At 48.4% G+C, this 25,306-nt stretch overlaps 1 protein-coding gene and 2 long non-coding RNA genes across 7 annotated transcripts in view; 2 read left to right on the top strand and 1 right to left on the bottom strand.

Moving 5' to 3' along the window:
• Positions 1–25,306, top strand: part of mRpL28 (mitochondrial ribosomal protein L28) — a 188,531-nt gene that overhangs the window by 152,341 nt on the left and 10,884 nt on the right. The window contains exon 1 of one of the 5 annotated variants that reach the window (XM_045744781.2): positions 23,887–23,984. The exons of 1 other annotated variant lie outside the window; for it this stretch is intronic. The gene's annotated coding sequence lies outside the window, so the exon portion shown is untranslated. Of the gene's footprint in view, positions 1–23,886; positions 23,989–24,216; positions 24,237–25,306 lie in introns of those variants that run through there. 3 more of the 5 variants (XM_045744871.2, XM_045744953.2, XM_069339659.1) reach the window with 3 other exon arrangements.
• Positions 327–5,844, top strand: LOC123759771 (uncharacterized). Its single transcript, XR_006773076.2, has 3 exons — positions 327–569; positions 5,013–5,138; positions 5,447–5,844. It is a non-coding gene; the product is annotated as an uncharacterized lncRNA (long non-coding RNA).
• Positions 1,346–15,658, bottom strand: LOC123759840 (uncharacterized). The gene is made up of 3 exons (XR_011231073.1): positions 15,538–15,658; positions 5,035–5,132; positions 1,346–2,779 (listed from the first exon to the last, which is right to left on the bottom strand). It is a non-coding gene; the product is annotated as an uncharacterized lncRNA (long non-coding RNA).

Here is a 25,306-nt window from a genome sequence, read left to right as displayed (position 1 = left end):
TTTGTGCAGCATATTTTTATTTTATGTCTCACCCAGATTTAATTTCAAAATAAAACCAAACTAAATAAATTAGAAATGGGTATGTATAGCTAAGGTACACCCTTACTACTAGGTGAACAGGCGCATTTGGTGATAGTAAATGATCCCATCGGGCAGGGCTCATCACCTTCTCTCATATTTCATGTTCACCAGTGTTTATTTACTTAATAACTACTGGTATAATATCTTGCTATTATAAAACTAATTCTACTATCATCAAACACATATTTACTTCAAGTTTCAAGCAGAGAATGCATATATAATTAACACGAAAGACTCTTCTTCACTAGATTCACCAGCTATAATATTTTGGTCATGTTCCAATATCATAAATCGATCCCAGTGTTATGTAGTAGAGAAAAAATGACTTATATCCAGTTTACGTAAAGCTACGAGTGGTCGAAACCACACTTAAATCCAGGAATGAACTTACGAAGGTTTTTCCACTTAGGGTAGTTAATTGAATACGGACGTAGCCGCCACGAAGGCGCTAAGACGGAAAACGCTCTTAGCTAAGAGGAAAAACCTTCGTAAGTACCTTCCTGAATCCGGCCCCAGGTCGTGTAACTTTTTGCACATCCTAGTCCATGGGTTAAGGTGCACATCTGTGGTTATCCACAACATTGGTTCGATCGTGCTGTCCTGCTCTAAAGATTATATCATTGATTTATCACATTGTGTACAATATCTTTATACATTTAATATTTTTTATGTTCGACATACAATACTGTGGTGTAAATACTTTCTAATGAAAGGATTCTAAATGGGAAATTGTAAACAATGCCACACCTTAGGGATGGCATGTGACTGAAAGCTTTATTGTACAGATTTTAATGGACAACACGATCCACAGCATTCACCCTTTATTTGTGCACATGATAGGACATACATTTGTGCATAATTTGATGCAGAAATCCCATGGAAAAAGCACTGTTTGAATTTTTTAGTAATATTAATTTAAAATTATCAGTCTTAGAGGAATTCTGCATTATCTAGATGCCAAATTCATTGTACAGGTCACTGGCTAGATTAAAATCCCTATCTTGGACCAGGTTCCCATGTAGTACAAAATCCACTGAATTTATATTCAATATAGTATTGTATAGTGAATATTCTTTGCTTGAGCCAGTGAGCCCAACCACCTTACTGATACATCTCAGTGTAATACTGTAATGGGAAGGAGAGATACTGTATACAGTATAGTAACGGGAGGAACACGCAGTCAACAAGGTAGTACCGATAAAATCCTGATATACCATATACAGTAATTCAACATGACAAATGCACTATTGAAAGGAGAAGATAATTATATATTATGGTAAAAGGTTTACTATGAAATACAAAAGTACATATTTAACAATAATACATATGGCCTGCATTAATATATATTTTATACACTAAGTATAGTACTGTATAAACTGTTATACATACTGTACTTACAACCTGTAACTATATTTTAGAAATTCTAAATTCTGATACAGTCAAAATAAGAAATTAAGGAATGATATGTTTCCTTTGTAACCATAAAACAACAACTTTGCATAACTAAGCAAAATGGAAGAGGAGGCAGTCCTAAAAGAGGAATTAACAATTTACTGTAGAATCTGTCTTTATCCCCATGAACGCCCCTCTGATGGAGTAACCACAACTGAAACCTATTCAGGTAGCCCTATCTTAACATGCTCTTCTGATTTGTCCTCTTTCCTTTATGTCTAAGAATTATTAGCCAGCAGTAACTGGTTGGAGTTAATGTAATTTCATGATAAAAAAGATATTATGCAGTTGATGTCACCTCGAAGAAAACTATAAAATCAGTGCTAGTGACTGATAACTTTGCCTGTCATCCGATCAGGTGACAGCCTGGCTCTACTGAATGGACAGTACTGTACTGTACTCCAAAAGTCTCCCTTCCCCCATACTGACTGCCTACCATTCCACTCCCAATTCCCTTTCACTCTTCTATTTCTAACGTGGTGATCAAGTCTTCCTTTTATGTCTAATATGGAGGCTATCTACTGTACTAATGTGGTTGTCACTCGAGGATCAACTCGTATGGTACTTCATATTCCAGGATATTTCAAGCTTTGACCTTCATGCTATTGCCTTTTACACTGGCATGAATGACATGATAATGTTATGGGACAATACAAATTTGTCCATTTGTTAAAGAAAAAAAAAGACAAGCTGCTTACAAGAAACTTTTGGATGGGAAGTATAACACAAGAATTATATAGTGCAGGCTACACAAATTAAAAGATTAACAAACCAAGCCATTTTGCAGGCGATGAGTCACAATAACGTGGCTGAAGTATGTTGACCAGACCACACTAGAAATTGAAGGGACGACGACGTTTCGGTCCGTCCTGGACCATTCTCAAGTCGATTGTCACAATCGACTTGAGAATGGTCCAGGACGGACCGAAACGTCGTCGTCCCTTCAATTTCTAGTGTGTGGTCTGGTCAACAAGCCATTTTGTAACTCATGCACATCATCAAATGTTGGCACTGTTCCATATTGCACATCATAATACAAACCTGGCACCATTAGCTAGTTTATTAAAACTAAAATTGTCACTGTCATTCAGCAGTACAATTTTAATACAAGTATGGTGAGGCAATTATACATTTCCATTCAACCAAAAACAATCGATAATATAGAACTGTTTATATATTGGACCATGGAGGTGTCATTGGCTGTGGGTTTTGAAGGTAGGACATCACAACTGCAGAAATGGACAACCTGAAATGTTAATATAATTAGTAAATTATTTGTGACAAGCAAATAAAAGTATATTTGTTTAATTATGATAATTTACTTTGAAAATCAGAACTATTAGCCAGTAACAATGGGTTGGATTAATGTAATTTAAATTACATTCAATAAAAAAAGACAATTATGCAAGTGTTGTCACCCTTAGGAAAATCATGAAGTCAATGCTATAGTGACTGACAAGTAAGCTCAGAAAACTACTGACAGGGCTCTCCCAAAAATAACAAATCAAAGCAAGAGAGATTGTTGAAACACAGGGAATACAGAGGACATACTCAGCACACAAACACAATAAAGTACATAAATTATTGGGACCATTTGAAGCTCCCAAAATGTACTCTGGAAAGGAGACAAGAGAGGTATCATGTACTGTATACATGGACTGAACTCCAGGTCCAAAATTTGCACAGTATTATAACATAGTGGAGCGAACAATATGGTAGGAAATGCAGAATAGCGCAAGTGAAGAAAAAATGTGCCACAGAAACAGTCATAGAACACTGTATGAATATCCAGGTCCAAAATTTGCACAATATTATAACAGATGCTATACCGATGATGATTCTTTTCAAAACGCTTGTGCTCTCTAGAGTGGAGTACTGCTGCACAATGACAGCCCCTTTCAAAGCTGGAGAAATTGCTGACCTGGAGAGTGTGCAGAGATCCTTTACTGCTAGAATCCACTCAGTAAAACATCTAAACTATTGGGACCGACTAAAGAGCCTAAATCTGTACTCCCTTGAGCGCAGGCGGGAGAGATACATAATAATTTACACGTGGAAAATATTAGAGGGGCTGGTCCCAAACCTGCACACAGAAATAACATCACATGAGACCAGAAGACATGGAAGGATGTGCAGAATACCCCCGTTGAAAAGCGGAGGTGCAACAAGTACTCTGAGAGAGAACTCTATCAACATCAGAGGCCCGAGACTGTTCAACACGCTTCCGCTACACATAAGGGGCATAACTGGCCGACCCCTCACAGTGTTCAAGAGAGAACTGGATAAGCACCTCCAAAGGATACCTGATCAACCAGGCTGTGACTCATACGTCAGGCTGCGAGCAGCCGCGGCCAACAGCCTGGTTGATCAGTTCAGCAACCAAGAGGCCTGGTCGACGACCGGGCCGCGGGGACGCTAAGCCCCGGAAGCACCTCAAGGTAACCTCAAGGTAAGGTAAGGTAGTGGAGCGAACAATATGGTAGGAAATGCAGAATAGTGCAAGTGAAGAATAAAGGTGCCACAGGAACAATCATAGAACACTGTATGAATATCAAAGGACCACGGCTCCTTAATATCCTCACAGCAAATAAAATAAGTATGGCTGGAACAAAAGTATTTCTTCAAGAAAAAATTAGAGTTTCCTGCAAGAAGTGCTGGACTAACTAGATTGTAAGTGGGAATATGGCCCTGCAGGCCACTCCCAGCAACAGTCTACTGGACCAAGATCTTGCACGTCATGCCTGGCCCAGGCCAGGCTTGGAGAAAAGAAATCCCAGAACCCCCTTATCCAGGTACAAATCCAGATCCAGGTAATGAAATGCCCTTTCAGGCATGTAGTCAATCGCTCACCTCCCAGTCCTGTTCTCTTCCTTATAGAATATTTGGGGGTTCCATTTGGCTCAACGAGCGGGGATGGCAGGCTAGCTGGGACTTTAGGTGACCTGACCCACCATATGATGGTGGTCAGGCACATCATGGTTCAACCTGTCCTCTTGAAAATAACGTCACTTTTCGTTCGAATGCATGCTATATCCAAAAATGAACGTAATTTGAAATGAAATTGGCTCACGAAAGTGACATACTGTCGCGTTTTCTCTAAGTCCTCTGGCTTACTTGGAAAGGTTAGGAGAGGAAACTTTCATTTAACGTTTTTCATAGCTTTTGAAACTTGGACAATTTCCTGCCCTCCTAACCTACGAGAGGACCCTTAACTTACTGTTTTGAAACAAAATCCAAAATTTATTTTAATTTTTTTATTTTTAAATTACGTCCATTTTCGGCCATATGGGCAAACGACCAAATTCAGACGTAATTTGTAAGAGGACAGGTTGCACAGTTAGGGTATTTACCCCGTCGCAATGTTTATTTGCCTTAGTACACCAGGTTTTGGCCTTGTGTAAAGTAAAGTATATGTTAAAATGTGACATGCTATGAGGACAGGTTGTACCTTTATGGGTTTAGTAATATACAAATTTCAGAAGAAAACAAGATAAACCTTACATGAAGCTGCTGAGCATTTGTTTCGTATCGTCATTGACTCTCGAGTTGGCAAAGCTGATGCAGGAGCAGTATAGCGCAACCCAAGCACACCACTTCAACTGCAAGTAAGAAATAATGAGTTCACTATAGAGTATAGAGTATCATTTATAACAACAATGTCTAAAATTTCTATAATCATAGTTTTAATAATACAGTATTTGGAGGATTAAAATTCATAAAGTGAGTAGAAATCACATTCCTCAATATAAGTATTATAAGATTAAAACCCTAAATAAGAAAATGATCCAAGATAAAGTCTGATATTATTTACTTAAAACATGTACTGTACTATATATGTGAAAATTAAGCATTGAATACTGTATAATTAAACATCTTTTTCTGGTAGGCCCTTGATTTACCCATCTTCCACCAGATGACAGCCCTGAGGTTACCTGAGGTTTCAATCAACTTGCCTAAAAGGTCAACACTTCAAAAACGAAGGGTGAACAGGAGCACTGTCCAGAGCGAACGATGCACTAGAACCCCTACCCCAGCCAGGAACCAGGAGATATGGATCTACACATGGCCCAAAGCTGGATCCGAAGAACTCAACTGAAGCAGACTGAGGCTAAAATACTGCACTGCCAGCTATCAAAGATTGATCTACCTTCCCTTCCCGCCCAACCACTTGGGCTAGACAGTAGAGCGAAGGCCCATTTTTTTGCAAGCCGGTTTTCAATCCCCGACTGTCCAAGTGGTTGGGCACAATTTCGTCCCCATGTCCCATCAAAAATCCTTATATTGATCCCTTCCAAATGTTATATAGTTATAATGATTTAGTGATTTCTCCTAATAATTCCCTTCCCTTCCCTTTCCCTCCAGAAAGTAGAAAGGGTGTAAAAAGAGAGGCAAACCACAAGGAATACAACTAAGAAGATTCCTGATGATCTAAAACTGCACGCTGGAAAGCACGACAGACCGCATATAGTGTAACTGAACTGGAACCCATCAGTTGAGTACCTGTAGCCCGCCCCGAGCCCTACCGAGAACCCACCCTGAGCCCGACCAAGAACCTACCCCGAGCCCTACAGAGGTTCCCCAAGCCCGAGAGCCTATCCCGATCCCGAAAGAGCCCACCCCGAGCCTGACCGGGAGCCAACCCCAAACCCTACCAAGAACCCACCCCCAAGCCCTACCAAGAACCCACCCCCAAGCCCAACCAAGAACCCACCCCCAAGCCCTACCAAGAACACACCCCCAAGCCCTACCAAGAACCCAGCCCTAATACCTACCAAGAACCCACCCCAAGCCCTACCAAGAACCCACCCGAAGCTGGACAGACACCCACCTGGAGCCCGAACAGTCACCCACCCGGAGCCCGACCAGTCAAACACCCGGAGCCCGCCAGTTTAGTAAACCGGAGCCCGCCAGTTGAGTGAACCGGAGCCCGCCAGTTGAGTGAACTGGAACCCGTCAGTTGAGTACCTGGAGCCCGCCCCGAGCCCTACCGAGAACCCACCCTGAGCCCGACCAAGAACCTACCTCGAGCCCTACAGAGGTTCCCCAAGCCCGAGAGTCTATCCCGATCCCGAAAGAGCCCACCCCGAGCCCTACCGAGAACCCACCCCCCAAGCCCTACCGAGAACCCACCCCCAAAGCCCTACCAAAACCCACCCCCAAGCCCTACCAAGAACCCAGCCCTAATACCTACCAAGAACCCACCCCAAGCCCTAACAAGAACACAGCTGAAGCTGGACAGACACCCACCTGGAGAACGAACAGTCACCCACCCGGAGCCCGACCAGTCAAACACCCGGAGCCCACCAGTTTAGTAAACCGGAGCCCGCCAGTTGAGTGAACCGGAGCCCGCCAGTTGAGTGAACTGGAACCCGTCAGTTGAGTACCTGGAGCCCGCCCCGAGCCCTACCGAGAACCCACCCTGAGCCCGACCAAGAACCTACCCTGAGCCCTACAGAGGTTCCCCAAGCCCGAGAGCCTATCCCGATCCCGAAAGAGCCCACCCCGAACCCTACCGAGAACCCACCCCCCAAGCCCTACCGAGAACCCACCCCCCCAAGCCCTACCAAGAACCCCCCCCAAGCCCTACCGAGAACCCACCCCCCAAGCCCTACCGAGAACCCCCCCCCCAAGCCCTACCGAGAACCCAACCCCCCCCCCAAGCCCTACCGAGAACCCCCCCCCAAGCCCTACCGAGAACCCACCCCCCCCAAGCCCTACCGAGAACCCCCCCCCAGCCCTACCGAGAACCCACCCCCCCAAGCCCTACCGAGAACCCACCCCCCCAAGCCCTACCGAGAACCCACCCCCCCAAGCCCTACCGAGAACCCACTCCCCCAAGCCCTACCGAGAACCCACACCCCCAAACCCTACCGAGAACCCACCCCCCAAGCCCTACCGAGAACCCAGCCCAAAGCCCTACCGAGAACCCAGCCCAAAGCCCTACCAAGAACCCACCCCCAAGCCCTACCAAGGACCCAGCCCTAATACCTACCAAGAACCCACCCCAAGCCCTACCAAGAACCCACCCAAAGCTGGACAGACACCCACCTGGAGCCCGAACAGTCACCCACCCGGAGCCCGACCAGTCAAACACCCGGAGCCCGCCAGTTTAGTAAACCGGAGCCCGCCAGTTGAGTGAACCGGAGCCCGCCAGTTGAGTGAACTGGAACTTGTCAGTTGAGTACCTGGAGCCCGCCCCGAGCCCTACCGAGAACCCACCCTGAGCCCGACCAAGAACCTACCCCGAGCCCTACAGAGGTTCCCCAAGCCCGAGAGCCTATCCCGATCCCGAAAGAGCCCACCCCGAACCCTACCGAGAACCCACCCCCCAAGCCCTACCGAGAACCCACCCCCCCAAGCCCTACCGAGAACCCCCCCCAAGCCCTACCGAGAACCCACCCCCCCAAGCCCTACCGAGAACCCCCCCCCCAAGCCCTACCGAGAACCCCCCCCCCCCAAGCCCTACCGAGAACCCAACCCCCCCCCAAGCCCTACCGAGAACCCCCCCCCCCCCAAGCCCTACCGAGAACCCACCCCCCCCAAGCCCTACCGAGAACCCCCCACCCCAGCCCTACCGAGAACCCACCCCCCCAAGCCCTACCGAGAACCCACCCCCCCAAGCCCTACCGAGAACCCACCCCCCCAAGCCCTACCGAGAACAAACTCCCCCAAGCCCTACCGAGAACCCACACCCCCAAACCCTACCGAGAACCCACCCCCCAAGCCCTACCGAGAACCCAGCCCAAAGCCCTACCGAGAACCCAGCCCAAAGCCCTACCAAGAACCCACCCCCAAGCCCTACCAAGGACCCAGCCCTAATACCTAACAAGAACCCACCCCAAGCCCTACCAATAACCCACCCGAAGCTGGACAGACACCCACCTGGAGCCCGAACAGTCACCCACCCGGAGCCCGACCAGTCAAACACCCGGAGCCCGCCAGTTTAGTAAACCGGAGCCCGCCAGTTGAGTGAACCGGAGCCCGCCAGTTGAGTGAACTGGAACCCGTCAGTTGAGTACCTGGAGCCCGCCCCGAGCCCTACCGAGAACCCACCCTAAGCCCGACCAAGAACCTACCCCGAGCCCTACAGAGGTTCCTTAAGCCCGAGAGCCTATCCCGATCCCGAAAGAGCCTACCCCAAGCCCTACCGAGAACCCACCCCCCAAGCCCTACCGAGAACCCACCCCCAAAGCCCTACCAAAACCCACCCCCAAGCTCTACCAAGAACCCAGCCCTAATACCTACCAAGAACCCACCTCAAGCCCTACCAAGAACCCACCCGAAGCTGGACAGACACCCACCTGGAGCCCGAACAGTCACCCACCCGGAGCCCGACCAGTCAAACACCCGGAGCCCGCCAGTTTAGTAAACCGGAGCCCGCCAGTTGAGTGAACCGGAGCCCGCCAGTTGAGTGAACTGGAACCCGTCAGTTGAGTACCTGGAGCCCGCCCCGAGCCCTACCGAGAACCCACCCTAAGCCCGACCAAGAACCTACCCCGAGCCCTACAGAGGTTCCTTAAGCCCGAGAGCCTATCCCGATCCCGAAAGAGCCCACCCCGACCCCTACTGAGAACCCACCCCCCAAGCCCTACCGAGAACCCCCCCCCCAAGCCCTACCGAGAACCCACCCACCCAAGCCCTACCGAGAACCCACCCCCCCAAGCCCTACCGAGAACCCATCCCCCCAAGCCCTACCGAGAACCCACCCCCCCAAGCCCTACCGAGAACCCCCCCCCCCCAAGCCCTACCGAGAACCCACCCCCCCAAGCCCTACCGAGAACCCACCCCCCAAGCCCTACCGAGAACCCACCCCCCCAAGCCCTACCGAGATCCCACCCCCCAAGCTCTACCGAGAACCCACCCCCCAAGCCCTACCGAGAACCCAGCCCCAAGCCCTACCGAGAACCCAGCCCAAAGCCCTACCGAGAACCCAGCCCCAATACCTACCAAGAACCCACCCCAAGCCCTACCAAGAACCCACCCGAAGCCGGACAGACACCCACCTGGAGCCCGAACAGTCACCCACCCGGAGCCCGACCAGTCAAACACCCGGAGCCCGCCAGTTTAGTAATCCGGAGCCCGCCAGTTGAGTGAACCGGAGCCCGCCAGTTGAGTGAACTGGAACCTGTCAGTTGAGTACCTGGAGCCCGCCCCGAGCCCTACCGAGAACCCACCCTGAGCCCGACCAAGAACCTACCCCGAGCCCTACAGAGGTTCCCCAAGCCCGAGAGCCTATCCCGATCTCGAAAGAGCCCACCCCGAGCCTGACCGGGAGCCAACCCCAAACCCTACCAAGAACCCACCCCCAAGCCCTACCAAGAACCCACCCCCAAGCCCTACCAAGAACCCACCCCCAAGCCCTACCAAGAACCCAGCCCTAATACCTACCAAGAACCCACCTCAAGCCCTACCAAGAACCCACCCGAAGCTGGACAGACACCCACCTGGAGCCCGAACAGTCACCCACCCGGAGCCCGACCAGTCAAACACCCGGAGCCCGCCAGTTTAGTAAACCGGAGCCCGCCAGTTGAGTGAACCGGAGCCCGCCAGTTGAGTGAACTGGAACCCGTCAGTTGAGTACCTGGAGCCCGCCCCGAGCCCTACCGAGAACCCACCCTGAGCCCGACCAAGAACCTACCCTGAGCCCTACAGAGGTTCCCCAAGCCCGAGAGCCTATCCCAATCCCGAAAGAGCCCACCCCGAGCCTGACCGGGAGCCAACCCCAAACCCTACCAAGAACCCACCCCCAAGCCCTACCAAGAACCCACCCCCAAGCTCTACCAAGAACCCACCCCCAAGCCCTACCAAGAACCCACCCCCAAGCCCTACCAAGAACCCAGCCCCAATACCTACCAAGAACCCACCCCAAGCCCTACCAAGAACCCACCCGAAGCTGGACAGACACCCACCTGGAGCCCGAACAGTCACCCACCCGGAGCCCGACCAGTCAAACACCCGGAGCCCGCCAGTTTAGTAAACCGGAGCCCGCCAGTTGAGTGAACCGGAGCCCGCCAGTTGAGTGAACTGGAACCCGTCAGTTGAGTACCTGGAGCCCGCCCCGAGCCCTACCGAGAACCCACCCTGAGCCCGACCAAGAACCTACCCCGAGCCCTACAGAGGTTCCCCAAGCCCGAGAGCCTATCCCGATCCCGAAAGAGCCCACCCCAAGCCCTACCGAGAACCCACCCCCCAAGCCCTACCGAGAACCCACCCCCAAAGCCCTACCAAAACCCACCCCCAAGCTCTACCAAGAACCCAGCCCTAATACCTACCAAGAACCCACCCCAAGCCCTACCAAGAACCCACCCGAAGCTGGACAGACACCCACCTGGAGCCCGAACAGTCACCCACCCGGAGCCCGACCAGTCAAACACCCGGAGCCCGCCAGTTTAGTAAACCGGAGCCCGCCAGTTGAGTGAACCGGAGCCCGCCAGTTGAGTGAACCGGAGCCCGTCAGTTGAGTACCTGGAGCCCGCCCCGAGCCCTACCGAGAACCCACCCTGAGCCCGACCAAGAACCTACCCTGAGCCCTACAGAGGTTCCCCAAGCCTGAGAGCCTATCCCGATCCCGAAAGAGCCCACCCCGACCCCTACCGAGAACCCACCCCCCAAGCCCTACCGAGAACCCACACCCCCCAAGCCCTACCGAGAACCCACCCCCCCAAGCCCTACCGAGAACCCACCCCCCCAAGCCCTACCGAGAACCCACCCCCCCAAGCCCTACCGAGAACCCACCCCCCCAAGCCCTACCGAGAACCCCCCCTCCCAAGCCCTACCGAGTACCCCCCCCAAGCCCTACCGAGAACCCACCCCCCCAAGCCCTACCGAGAACCCACCCCCCCAAGCCCTACCGAGAACCCACCCCCCCAAGCACTACCGAGAACCCACCCCCCCAAACCCTACCGAGAACCCACCCCCCAAGCCCTACCGAGAACCCAGCCCAAAGCCCTACCGAGAACCCAGCCCCAATACCTACCAAGAACCCACCCCAAGCCCTACCAAGGACCCACCCGAAGCCGGACAGACACCCACCTGGAGCCCGAACAGTCACCCACCCGGAGCCCGACCAGTCAAACACCCGGAGCCCGCCAGTTTAGTAAACCGGAGCCCGCCAGTTGAGTGAACCGGAGCCCGCCAGTTGAGTGAACTGGAACCCGTCAGTTGAGTACCTGGAGCCCGCCCCGAGCCCTACCGAGAACCCACCCTGAGCCCGACCAAGAACCTACCCCGAGCCCTACAGAGGTTCCCCAAGCCCGAGAGCCTATCCCGATCCCGAAAGAGCCCACCCCGAGCCCTACCGAGAACCCACCCCCCAAGCCCTACCAAGAACCCACCCCCCAAGCCCTACCGAGAACCCAGCCCCAAGCCCTATCGAGAACCCAGCCCCAAGCCCTACCGAGAACCCAGCCCCAAGCCCTACCGAGAACCCAGCCCCAAGCCCTACCGAGAACCCAGCCCCAAGCCCTACCGAGAACCCAGCCCCAAGCCCTACCGAGAACCCAGCCCCAAGCCCTACCGAGAACCCAGCCCCAAGCCCTACCGAGAACCCAGCCCCAAGCCCTACCGAGAACTCAGCCCCAAGCCCTACCGAGAACTCAGCCCCAAGCCCTACCGAGAACTCAGCCCCAAGCCCTACCGAGAACCCACCCCCAAGCCCTACAGAGAACCCACCCCCAAGCCCTACCGAGAACCCACCCCCAAGCCCTACCGAGAACCCACCCCAAGCCCTACCGAGAACCCACCCCCAAGCCCTGCCGAGAACCCACCCCCAAGCCCTACCGAGAACCCACCCGAAGCCGGACAGACACCCACCTGGAGCCCGAACAGTCACCCACCCGGAGCCCGACCAGTCAAACACCCGGAGCCCGCCAGTTTAGTAAACCGGAGCCCGCCAGTTGAGTGAACCGGAGCCCGCCAGTTGTGTGAACTGGAACCCGTCAGTTGAGTACCTGGAGCCCGCCCCGAGCCCGACCGAGAACCCACCCTGATCCCTACAGAGAACCCACCCCTAGTCCTACCATGAAAACACCCTGAGCCCTGCAGAGAACCCACCCTGGGCCCGACCAAGAACCTACCCCGAGCCCTACAGAGGTACCCCAAGCCCGAGAGCCCATCCCGAACCCCGAAAGAGCCCACCCTGAGCCTGACCGGGAGCCAACCCTAAGTCCTACTAAGAACCCACCCCGAAGCCCTACCAAGAACATACCCGAAGCCGGACAGACACCCACCTGGAGCCCGAACAGTCACCCACCCGGAGCCCGACCAGTCAAACACCCGGAGCCCGCCAGTTTAATAAACCGGAGCCCGCCAGTTGAGTGAACCGGAGCCCGCCAGTTGAGTGAACTGGAACCCGTCAGTTGAGTACCTGGAGCCCGCCCCGAGCCCTACCGAGAACCCACCCCGAGCCCTACCAAGAACCCACCCCGAGCCCTACAGAGAACCCAACCCCCCCCCCCCCCGAGCCCTACCAAGAACCCACACCCCCCCCGAGCCCTACCAAGAACCCACACCCCCCCCGAGCCCTACCAAGAACCCACACCTCCCCGAGCCCTACCAAGAACCCACACCCCCCCAAGCCCTACCAAGTACCCACACCCCCCCCCAAGCCCTACCAAGAACCCACACCCCCCCAAGCCCTACCAAGAACCCCCCCCCCCCCCAAGCCCTACCAAGAACCCCCCCCCCCCCCAAGCCCTACCAAGAACCCCCCCCCCAAGCCCTACCAAGAACCCACACCCCCCCCAAGCCCTACCAAGAACCCACACCCCCCCAAGTCCTACCAAGAACCCACATCCCCCCAAGCCCTACCAAGAACCCACACCCCCCCAAGCCCTACCAAGAACCCACACCCCCCCAAGCCCTACCAATTACCCACACCCCCCAAGCCCTACCAAGTACCCACACCCCCCCCCCCAAGCCCTACCAAGAACCCACACCCCCCCAAGCCCTACCAAGAACCCACACCCCCCAAGCCCTACCAAGAACCCACCCGAAGCCGGACAGACACCCACATGGAGCCCGAACAGTCACCCACCCAGAGCCCGCCAGTTGAGTACCTAAAGCCTGCCCGGAGCCCCGACCGACAACCCACCCCGGAGCCCCGACCGGCAACCCACCCCGGAGCCCCGACCGGCAACCCACCCCGGAGCCCCGACCGGCAACCCACCCCGGAGCCCCGACCGGCAACCCACCCCGGAGCCCCGACCGGCAACCCACCCCGGAGCCCCGACCGGCAACCCACCCCGGAGCCCCGACCGGCAACCCACCCCGGAGCCCCGACCGGCAACCCACCCCGGAGCCCCGACCGGCAACCCACCCCGGAGCCCCGACCGGCAACCCACCCCGGAGCCCCGACCGGCAACCCACCCCGGAGCCCCGACCGGCAACCCACCCCGGAGCCCCGACCGGCAACCCACCCCGGAGCCCCGACCGGCAACCCACCCCGGAGCCCCGACCGGCAACCCACCCCGGAGCCCCGACCGGCAACCCACCCCGGAGCCCCGACCGGCAACCCACCCCGGAGCCCCGACCGGCAACCCACCCCGGAGCCCCGACCGGCAACCCACCCCGGAGCCCCGACCGGCAACCCACCCCGGAGCCCCGACCGGCAACCCACCCCGGAGCCCCGACCGGCAACCCACCCCGGAGCCCCGACCGGCAACCCACCCCGGAGCCCCGACCGGCAACCCACCCCGGAGCCCCGACCGGCAACCCACCCCGGAGCCCCGACCGGCAACCCACCCCGGAGCCCCGACCGGCAACCCACCCCGGAGCCCCGACCGGCAACCCACCCCGGAGCCCCGACCGGCAACCCACCCCGGAGCCCCGACCGGCAACCCACCCCGGAGCCCCGACCGAGAACCCACCCCGGAGCCCCGACCGAGAACCCACCCCGGAGCCCCGACCGAGAACCCACTTGGGGCCCCGACAGAGAACCCACTTGGGGCCCCGACAGAGAACCCACTTGGGGCCCGACAGAGAACCCACTTGGGGCCCGACAGAGAACCCACTTGGGGCCCGACAGAGAACCCACTTGGGGCCCGACAGAGAACCCACTTGGGGCCCGACAGAGAACCCACTTGGGGCCCGACAGAGAACCCACTTGGGGCCCGACAGAGAACCCACTTGGAGCCCGACAGAGAACCCACTTGGAGCCCGACAGAGAACCCACTTGGAGCCCGACAGAGAACCCACTTGGAGCCCAACAGAGAACCCACTTGGAGCCCGACAGAGAACCCACCCCGCGCCCAACCTTTCATGGAGAAAATTGAACACCAGGCGACAAAAATAATTGCAGAATGAGGTCTAGTTTCATACCATGAACGGTTGAGGGTCACAGGGCTAACAACACTGCAAACTAGGCATGCCAGGATGGATCTCACCGAAACTATTAAAATATCGACTTGAATCGACTTGAGAATGGTCCAGGACGGACCGAAACTCGTCGTCCCTTCAACTTCTAGTGTGTGGTCTGGTCAACATACTTCAGCCACGTTATTGTGACTCATCGCCTGCCTATTAAAATATTGAACAGTTTCGAAGATATGGATCCAGAGAACAACTTCAAAAGGTCAGATGGAACACAAACAAGGAACAACGGTTTCAAGTCCAACAAGCCGCAGTGTAGGACTGAAAACATAAGCTATATTTTCACCCACAGGGTTATAAACCCATGGAACCGCCTATCTGCTAAAGCAGTAAATAACATAACACTTGAATTGTAAAATCCAATTTGAAAAAAAATCGGAACAAATGGGGGACCTGATCTGCTACCAGAAATTTTAGCCAAATATCCCCAGTCTGCTAACTGTAGGTAGTAACCGAGTGATTGTAACCTATCCACCGCTGCCCACTGGATAGGGGGCGGTGTGCGAACTAAAACTAAACTAACATTGATAGACATTGTTCAAAGCAAATTCCATACGCCAAACCCCATTATATTATATAATTCTATATACTGTGTATATATAAGATATAAATATGTCAAAAAGAATTATCACTTACCTGGAGCAATGTTGCTGATGTCGGAAATCAGCAGTACATGTTGTCGCGTTGGCGTCAGCGACGTTACTGACCAGCTGAGCCTTCAACCACCAACCGCCGTTTGAACGCCATTTTGAAATTCCAGGCGTACTACCTGTAAGTGCGTAAACTAGTATTTGCGTGCATTATAGGCCATTCCAAGAAACCTTATTGCTATGAATATCTTGTTATCTAACAAACGAATTATTTATGTTAATATTTCTAGCACATATGTTAAATTAGGCCATTTTTCATTTAGAGGGGGTATATATATATAGCTATTTACATTTAAGTTTGAAAAATTACCGTACAAAATTGAATGCAAAGATAAGATAAGATTTATTTATACAACCCTGTTTGAAAATTAACTCCTTTTACAATGAAATAAGACGCAAATAAGAACCCAATTGTGTAGTGAATTTATGCATTTTGTTTTGATTAAAAGCTTAGGTAGTACAATGTACTACTTCTACTACTAATACCATATTATATATGAGGGGCTACTAAATAAAATTAAAGCACAAGCATGTTCACCTAATATCATTAGCTGACAGGTGAAATAATATGAAAGTCGGAAACTATTTGATTCTCTCTTAGAATTTCTACTAATCCTTTCTTTCGTCGAGACCAATATATGTCAGTGACCCCCGGGGGGGGGGGTAGAAATAGCCTAAGCTACTCTATCCCTTTGAGATGTATTTATTGCTTATCTCAATAAACATACTTGAACTTGAACAGTGACCCCTCAGATAAATTTCATTTGCAGAAATCAAATTATTCAGACCGTTTCAAAGAAAACGAGTTAGATATACTTTTATATTTTACCTGTATTTACCCGAGTCTGCAGTTTAATGCTGATAAATGTAAAGTTCTGAGGCTAGGTAATGATGATAGAGTTACAAGATACCAGCTTGATGGTGTTGAGATTGCGAAAGGGATCTGGGAGATATGATTAGTAAGAATTTAAAACAAAATGATCAATGCCTGAATGTTCGTAATAAGGCAAATAGGACACTGGGATTTATTAATCGAAGCGTTAGTAACAAGACACCTGGTGTTGTTCTTCAGTTATATCTTGCTCTGGTTTGGTCCCATTTAGATTATGCAGTTCAGTTTTGGTCGCCGTATTATAGAATGGATATAAATTCACTTGAACGTGTCCAGCGTAGGATGACTAAGTTAATTCCCCAAATTAGAAATCTTTCATATGAAGAAAGATTAACAAAGCTTAAGTTGCATTCACTGGAAAGGCGAAGAGTTAGGGGTGACATGATAGAGGTTTACAAGTGGATGAATGGACATAACAAAGGGGATAACAGCCATTACATGCCCTTTCCACTACCACCCACAAGATGGGTATGGGGTGCATAATAAATGAACTAAACTAACTAACTAAAAAAAGTATCAACACAAGACAGAACACGAAACAATGGGTATAAATTGGATAAGTTTAGATTTAGGAAAGACTTGGGTAAATACTGGTTCGGTAACAGGGTTGTTGATTTGTGGAACCAATTACCGCGTAACGTGGTGGAGGTGGGGTCCCTCGATTGTTTCAAGCGCGGGTTGGACATGTATATGAGTGGGATTGGGTGGTTATAGATAGGAGCTGCCTCGTATGGGCCAATAGGTCTTCTGCAGTTACCTTGTTCTTATGTTCTTATGATTCACTAACACTAGTGGCCTCGACGAAGACAGGAAGCCGCTTCTTGTTAGAAGCCGGCGGCCTGTCAAAGGTCCCCCCATTTATTTTGATGATTTTTTTCACGCTAGATCTTAAAATTCAACAGTGTTTTGACATTTACGGCTTCGGCGGGTAGGTAGTTCCATGGGTTTATAACCCTGTGGGTTAAAAAGCAGCTCCTGTTTTCAGACCTACATTGAGGTTTGTTAAGCTTGAAACCGTTGTTCCTTGTTTGTGTTGCATCTGACATCTTGAAGAAGTTGTCTGGTTCAACATCCTCCAAATTATTCAGTGTTTTAAACGTTTCGGTGAAATCCGCTCTGTCATGCGTGGTTTGCAGTGTGGTTATACCATCTTGTATATAAATAAATAAGTAAATAAGGTTAGCTCTGTGACCCTTAACCATTCTTGGTATGAGAGTTGACTTAGTTCTGGGATATTTATATCGGCCGGTGTTGAACTTTCTTCGGTGAAACTATATCTTAAAATAAAAAATAAAAAAATAAAATAAAATAAAATGTTTATTTAGGTAAGGCACATACAATAAATTTTTACAAAGAATGGTTGACTTATAGGTAGAGCTAGTACATGCAATGCCTAAAGCCACTATTACGCAAAGCGTTTCGGGCATGATAAACTTAAATGACAAGCTTAATACTAATTGAGCATAATGAGTAGAATGAAAACAAGAAATGAAAACATAGATGAAAAAGCCGCACAAATACAATTATGTCGACAAACAGCGCTCTTTAAAAAAAAACAGACATTGGTTGACAATAGAAGGGTAAGGTAGGTTACAGGGAATTTATTAGGTATAGCTTCGTTTTTAACTTAAACTGGTTGAGAGAGGTACAGTCTTTAACATGGTTGGGAAGGTCATTCCACATTCTGGGCCCCTTGATTTGTAGAGCATTTCTAGTTTGATTAAGTCGTACTCTAGGAATATCAAAACTGTATTTATTTCTGGTGTGGTGCTCATGGGTTCTGTTACATCCTTCTATGAAGCTTTTGAGATCAGGATTGGCATTATAGTTTAGCGTTTTATATAATGGTCACTGCTTGATCGCAAGAGGGGATGTTTCTGATAGGGGAGAAAGAAACAATTGCGCAGCGCGTCCCGCGGCGTTGCGCGGGCAGTTTGGGGCCGTATAAATACGGGCGCTCAGAGGGGCTCTGCCCTCACTCCGCCTGCCCTCGCCGCTGCCCTCGCTTTTGTACCCCCGTCATGCTTTGCACAGTTGTCCCCATTGTCTCCCCACTGCATGTGGGAAGGGGGGTGCAGTGCCGGTCTCCAAGTGTCCCGCTGTCCGCAGCTAATACTTTGCCCAGTCTAGGTGCTAGTAAGCCCTACTTGTAGTCACCCCCTTCTCCTTATTCATTAGGTCTTTACGGCCTCTTGGTCGGGTACATTATGTGTTATGTGGTCTCTCACTTATTAGTTACTCTTTGTGTCCTGCCTGTTATATCCTAGTGTTATATAATTACTACACATTTGCAATTCTAGTACCAGTTAAGCTTTACGTTTCTGCAGAATTAGTTTCCATGTCACTATAGGCTAAGGTCTCATAATTACTACGGGTGTACCTTTTAAGTTAAATCTAGTCCTCGGACTTGGAATTGTTACTGTTAATTCTTACTTTATATATTTACATGTTCTGCAGAATTTAATCTTCAATAAACTTTAAAGCCCCATACTGCCAGTATCTTTCTCTCCCTGATCAGAAAATCTTGTATTGGGTCAGGTGAACACTGAAGGTGATCTATCCTTGGATACCTGGATAATAATTATTACAAATGGATAAAAATCTTCAAAGATGGTTACACACTTGCAACTGAATTCAATATCTGCTTTCTGTAAATTGGTGTCGACCTTGCCAGAAAATTACTAAAGACCCAGACAGATGTCACCAAGTCGCATCAGCAGCTATCCTATCACTACTCATCTTGCCAGTCAGCCCGACAGACATTCGTATTTCAATCACAATCATTCACAATCAATCGCAATCACTAATTCAAACCACAGCTGGGAACATATTAGTGAAATAGTCTTTGGTATGAGTGTTGAGGGGGGGGGGCCCCCTCCCCCTGCTCTACCCATAGCGCTGCTATTCAACAAATCTGTCTTATTTTTACTGATATCCTCAAAGCAAGAGTGAGGCCATTTCAAAAGGGGCAAGACAGCTGACCTAAATTACAGACCAATATCAAATCTACTGATGCTTTCAAAAATTTTCATTTGATGGTGCTACATAACCTTCCTGGTTTGGTGCCTTCTTTTTGATACTTATTTTCAAAAATATTTGAAAAATCGCTTACTGACTGCTCTATTTCTACTTTGAAAAACTTGACATTATTAAATCCCTACCAGTTTGGTACTCTTTTGGGAATGGATGCCAATGCCATTATTAGGCTGCTCAATATAATCCATAAAGCCCTTGTCAGAATAAAGTTCCCAATTGGCCTCTTTATTGACCTGTGAAAAGCCTTTGATATTGTAAATCATAACTACCTCTTAAACTTTACCATGGTATCAGAGGCCTAGCTCTGGATTATTAGTTCCTTTCTTGGTGATGCACCATTATGTAGCCATCAATAACTTGACCCCCCCCCCTATCTACCATTGACAGTAGGAATGCCACAGGGCAGCATCTTGGGGCCCTTTGTTTCTTATATCAATGATTTGCTAAATGTTTGTAACATTCTTAAACCTATACTATTTGCTGACAATACTACCTTTCCTCTATTCTGACCCAAACTTGCCAAATATTGTCGATAATGAATTAATCCACTCGTGGATGTCTACCAACAAACTCGCTGAACATAGATAAGGCCTAATGTACTATATTTTATTTGGTAGTAAATTGCCAAATGAAATTCAACTTCAGGTAGACAATGTTAGCATTGTCAAAAAAAATAAGGGGGAAAAGTTATACATAGCCTATACATAGACACGACTCAACTTCAGCACCCACATAACGCAGCCAAAAGTCTTAAATGGTTAGTATATTTTCCAACATAGATTGTGCCCTCATTCTGCTCTTCGCATTGCACTGGGGTAATTTATACCTCTTGCATACGGTATCTGTGCATGGGATTCGACCACTGCAAATTATCTAGAGCCCATCATCACTCTACAAAAATCTATCGGAACTATAACTCTCTTCAGACAACACGCTTCACTATTGTTTGTCCCATAAGGGGGCCAGGAAATGAAATTTTGCACCTTGCTCAAACGCTTTCTAATTATTTGTACATAATCTACTAGGCACATGCTCCAACTTTATCTAAATAATCGCCAACGTAACGTGGAAAAACAAAAAATGAAAAATATTTGTAGAAGTATTAAAAATTTAAGATTTTTAAATTAGCATAAAATATTAAATATCACAAATTGTTCATTTGGTGTTATTAGGCTCTCAGAAGAGCATATAATCTTCATTCTTATTAGTTATTATTATAGGATTCAGTATAGTTTACTGTAAAAAAAGTCAAATATGGCATTTGATATATGCGCCAAATTGTATACCAAAAAATTTATAACTCGACATTTAAGGTTTATGAAAAAACAATGAAATAGGATTGTAGAACAGACGACTGTGCCCATTTTATGTAAAAATGGTGAGAATCGGTCAAACTGGATTTTTGATGCCGACTCAAAGTGGAAACTCTAGTTGTAAAGATAATTGAATTTGAAGTTAATGACAATGAATAAGGTAGTTCTAATTCATTAATTTACTTGTATGTTTTAATAAACATGGTTTTTTATTCATACTTGAATATGTGAGTTGTAGATCAATGTGTTGAAATGAAGTAAAGAAAAAATGAAGAAAAACAGATATAGGGATAATTATAATGATTTAGGGGATGTATGCATACTTTATATAAGTGATAAAGCCCTAATCTGGTCCCTAATTATCAAAAAACCCTAAAGAGACAAAGAAAATGGTTTGAAATCTGAAATATCACCTCTCCCCCCCCCCCCAAAAAAAAAAAAAGTCCAAGTACCAAGTTTTGCCAGTTGTGGCTGATGTATTTGTTGACCAATTAAATTCTAGTATCTTGACATAGTTAAGGACGGGTATGCACTCTACAGGATGTAAAAATTGCAACAAAATCAGATAATACACAAAGGAAGACAAAAAAAAATATAAAAAAATACATTTGTGGACACTGGTGAAAATAACAGATATTAACATTGGGCATTGTATTTATATGATATATATAACAAAACAGAGCATAATAACATACTTATTATTATTTGTTTTATTATGTATTACTCAGCAATGCTATAAAGGCACCAACTGCATATCCACTTTGTGAACACTTCTTACCACTTGGTCCGGGAGACATCTCCCGTCACGCAGGGTGCAGTTGCGCCTCCACAGATCTCCAGTATCATCTTTTGATACTGGTAATGGCTCGAAAGGGCCACCACTTACGGGTTATTCATGCCCGTGCCACCTCTTGGGTGGCTTAATCTTCATCAATCAATCATTTCCTCTTCATTGGAACATTTGGTCCGGGAGACATCTCCCGTCACGCAGGGTGCAGTCGCGCCTCCACAGATCTCCAGTATCAGCTCTTGATACTGGTAATGGCTCAAAAGGGCCACCACTTACGGGCTATTCATGCCCGTGCCACCTTTTGGGTGGCTCTTCATCTCACATCTCAACAAAGCCGACCTACACCAGAGAATAGCTGAAGGTTCGCCATCTGCAACATGGTATCTTCAGGCAACCAAATTAGAAAGGTTAAATATCCCAAAAGGAATCCACAGGGAAATAGCAGTTAGGTTATATAGACTACGTCTAGGTTACAGATGCAACTGGAAGATTGGTGAACCCCGACAGAGAGAGTGCATCTTCTGCCAAACTGTCACAGAAAAGCCATTACTTCACTATCTTCTGGAATGTGAAGCAACCAATGACCTTAGAAGAGCTTTAAGAGTTCCTGAATCATGCAGTGGCCACCCTGAAGCCATCAACACAGCCACTCTCCTGGTCAACAAAGGTGTCCAGCAGCTGGACACCCTCATAAAGACTGCGAAGCAGTATCCTCCCCCGCGATAACAGCTTGATGGTTAAATGCAACCTCAGAATACTGAGAAAAAAAATTGTACCACTTACGGGCTATTCATGCCCGTGCCACCTCTTGGGTGGCTTAATCTTTATCAATCAATCAATCTTCCTCTTCACACCACTTGGTCCGGGAGACATCTCCCGTCACGCAGGGTGCAGTCGCGCCTCCACAGATCTCCAGTATCAGCTCTTGATACTGGTAATGGCTCAAAAGGTCCACCACTTACAGGCTATTCATGCCCGTGCCACCTCTTGGGTTTCTTAATCTTTATCAATCAATTCCTTTTCACGTCGGGAGACATCTCTTCACGTCACGCAGGGTGCAGTCGCACCTCCACAGATCTCCAGTATCAGCTCTTGATACTGGTAATGGCTCAAATGGGCCACCACTTACGGGCTATTCATGCCCGTGCAACCTTTTGGGTGGCTTAATCTTTATCAATCAATCTTCCTCTTCACAATCGATTTGAGAATGGTCCAGGACGGACCGAAACGTCGTCGTCCCTTCACCTTCTAGTGTGTGGTCTGGTCAACTTACTTTAGCCACGTTATTGTGAATCATCGCCTGCACCTTCTTGTATATAAATAAATAAATAAATAAATAATATTTGCCCTGGTGGTTTTATCGAGCAATGTTTTATCATTTATGGCTTCGTCAGGAAAGTGGTTCCATGGTTTCCTCTGAATTTACTCGAGGGTGGCCCTCGGGCAAATTCAGGTATCTCTCTCTAGTGGTCTCGACGAGGACAGGAAGGTTGTCTGGCTTGTCGAAGGCCCCTCCCTTTTCTTTTGGGGATTTTATCGAGCAATGTTTCGGCATTTATGACTCCGGCGGGTATGCGTTTCCACAACTTTATAATTCTATGAGTAAAAACAAATATTTTCCATCCTTCAGTGTGGCTTGTTGAGCTCGAAACCGTTGCTCCTTGTTCGTCTTACATCTAGCCTTTTGAAGAAGTGTTCTGGGTCAATACCTTCCAAATTGTTCAGTAATTTAAAAGTTTTGCTGAGAGCATTCCTGTCATGTCTGGTCCCTGTTGCCCTCAACCGTTCCTGGTATGAAAGTCGACTTATTTCGGAAAATATTTTAGTCGCCCGGTGTTGAACTTTCTCCAAAGCAGATATGTCTTTCTGAAGATGAGGTCTCAATGCGTGGATATAATAATACAAAGTGGAAGCACACTAGAGATTTATACAGTTGTATAACTACCTTTTCCTTCGTCAAAATTTCGTTTGACTATTCCTAGGATTTGGTTTGCTTTTATAACTGCAGCTTCCACTTCCACAGCTAATTCGAGTGATATTTAACTAGCTTATTAATGTAAAATGAGTCGGTGTGTACGAACTATACACCGATTCATTTTATATACCAATTTTCGTCAGTAGTTGCCTGACGAAATGGGCCTATGGTCAAATCGTACACAATATTTTTTTACAATGATCTTTTTCTGGTTGTCCAAACCGTATATATCGTCAGGTTGGTATATATATATATCAGCTTAAATTATGCTGTGTTAGGCTGGCTTGGGTTATATTAGGTTGGGTTAGGTTTTGGTTGGTTACTGAAGTGTCTTTTGTACGATGTTACTTGTTTGCCAGGAGGTAAACAGAGGCCGGCAGAGCAGTGCTGCTGCGGCTGAGCAGTTATAAAAGGTGTTAAATACAGTGTAGGTACAGTAGAGCAGTGTTATAAAGGTGTTTAATACAGTGTAGGTACAGTAGAGCAGTGTTATAAAGGTGTTTAATACAGTGTAGGTACAGTAGAGCAGTGTTATAAAGGTGTTTAATACAGTGTAGGTACAGTAGAGCAGTGTTATAAAGGTGTTTAATACAGTGTAGGTACAGTAGAGCAGTGTTATAAAGGTGTTTAATACAGTGTAGGTACAGTAGAGCAGTGTTATTAAGGTGTTTAATACAGTGTAGGTACAGTAGAGCAGTGTTATTAAGGTGTTACAGTGTAGGTACAGTAGAGCAAAGGTGTGCCCGAAACGCTATGCGTATAAGTGGCTTCAGGTATTGTCTGTACAAGCTCTATCTATAAATCCAACTTTTATGTTTGCAAATCATCTATATGTACCTTTTCTGCCCGGGAAGAAAAACGCAGTCCTAGTATGGGGGGACTTATTAATGTAGTGCTCCTGGCAGTATGGGTTCAAGTCACTTCTGGGGTGTGAGTTTTCAGTTGCATATAGTCCTGGGGACCATTCAGGCTTGTTTGCATTTGTGTTCCTCACGTGTGCCCCAAAGAATGAGGTGATTTGATAAACAATACAACAATACAATACAATTTTATTTAGGTAAGGTACATACATACAATAAATTTTTACAAGGATTGGTTGACTTATAGGTAGAGCTAGTACATACAATGCCTAAAGCCACTATTACGCAAAGCGTTTCGGGCATAAACTACTATGACAAGATTACCATCAGAGTGCGGGTGGGCTGATGGGCAAAATAGCCTCGGCTACCATCAGCTTTTGACCGGTCGTGATGGTAGAGTGGATTAAGGTGTCCTGTACACACCAGTTGCATTGTGCTCCTGACAGTATGGGTTCGAGTCACTTCTGGGGTGTGAGTTTTCAATTGTACCTTATGTATGAACAATTCTGCTCAGTAGTTCTTGGAAGGGTTTTGATTAGAGATAAATAAGTGTTTTAAAGGTCATTCTGGGGCCAGATTGAGATTTCTCCAGTGTCTCCCTAGTAACAGAATGATCTGATGGAGACATTTGAAAAAAAATCCCTGCTGCAAGCACTATTGCCATAATTCAACCAGCCCTTCCTGTACATAGCAAAGAGCATGTGAAGAGCAGGACCATGATAAGGGTGCAACCAAACACCTGGCTCAGAATATAATACAGCATAATAGTAATTCATTGTGGTGGGGGACAGACAGCCAGTGTATATACAGTATACATGTTTGGCTCCCCCCTCCCCCCTGGTCAAACCACTGACCCTCTTCCAGGATGCAACTCACAGTATGCTGACTA

The sequence above is a fragment of the Procambarus clarkii genome, chromosome 1, assembly GCF_040958095.1.
Source record: "Procambarus clarkii isolate CNS0578487 chromosome 1, FALCON_Pclarkii_2.0, whole genome shotgun sequence".
Classification (NCBI taxonomy): domain Eukaryota; kingdom Metazoa; phylum Arthropoda; class Malacostraca; order Decapoda; family Cambaridae; genus Procambarus; species Procambarus clarkii.
The sequence above is the reverse complement of the archived record's forward strand: the minus strand, read 5'-3'. Positions and strand labels throughout refer to the sequence as shown.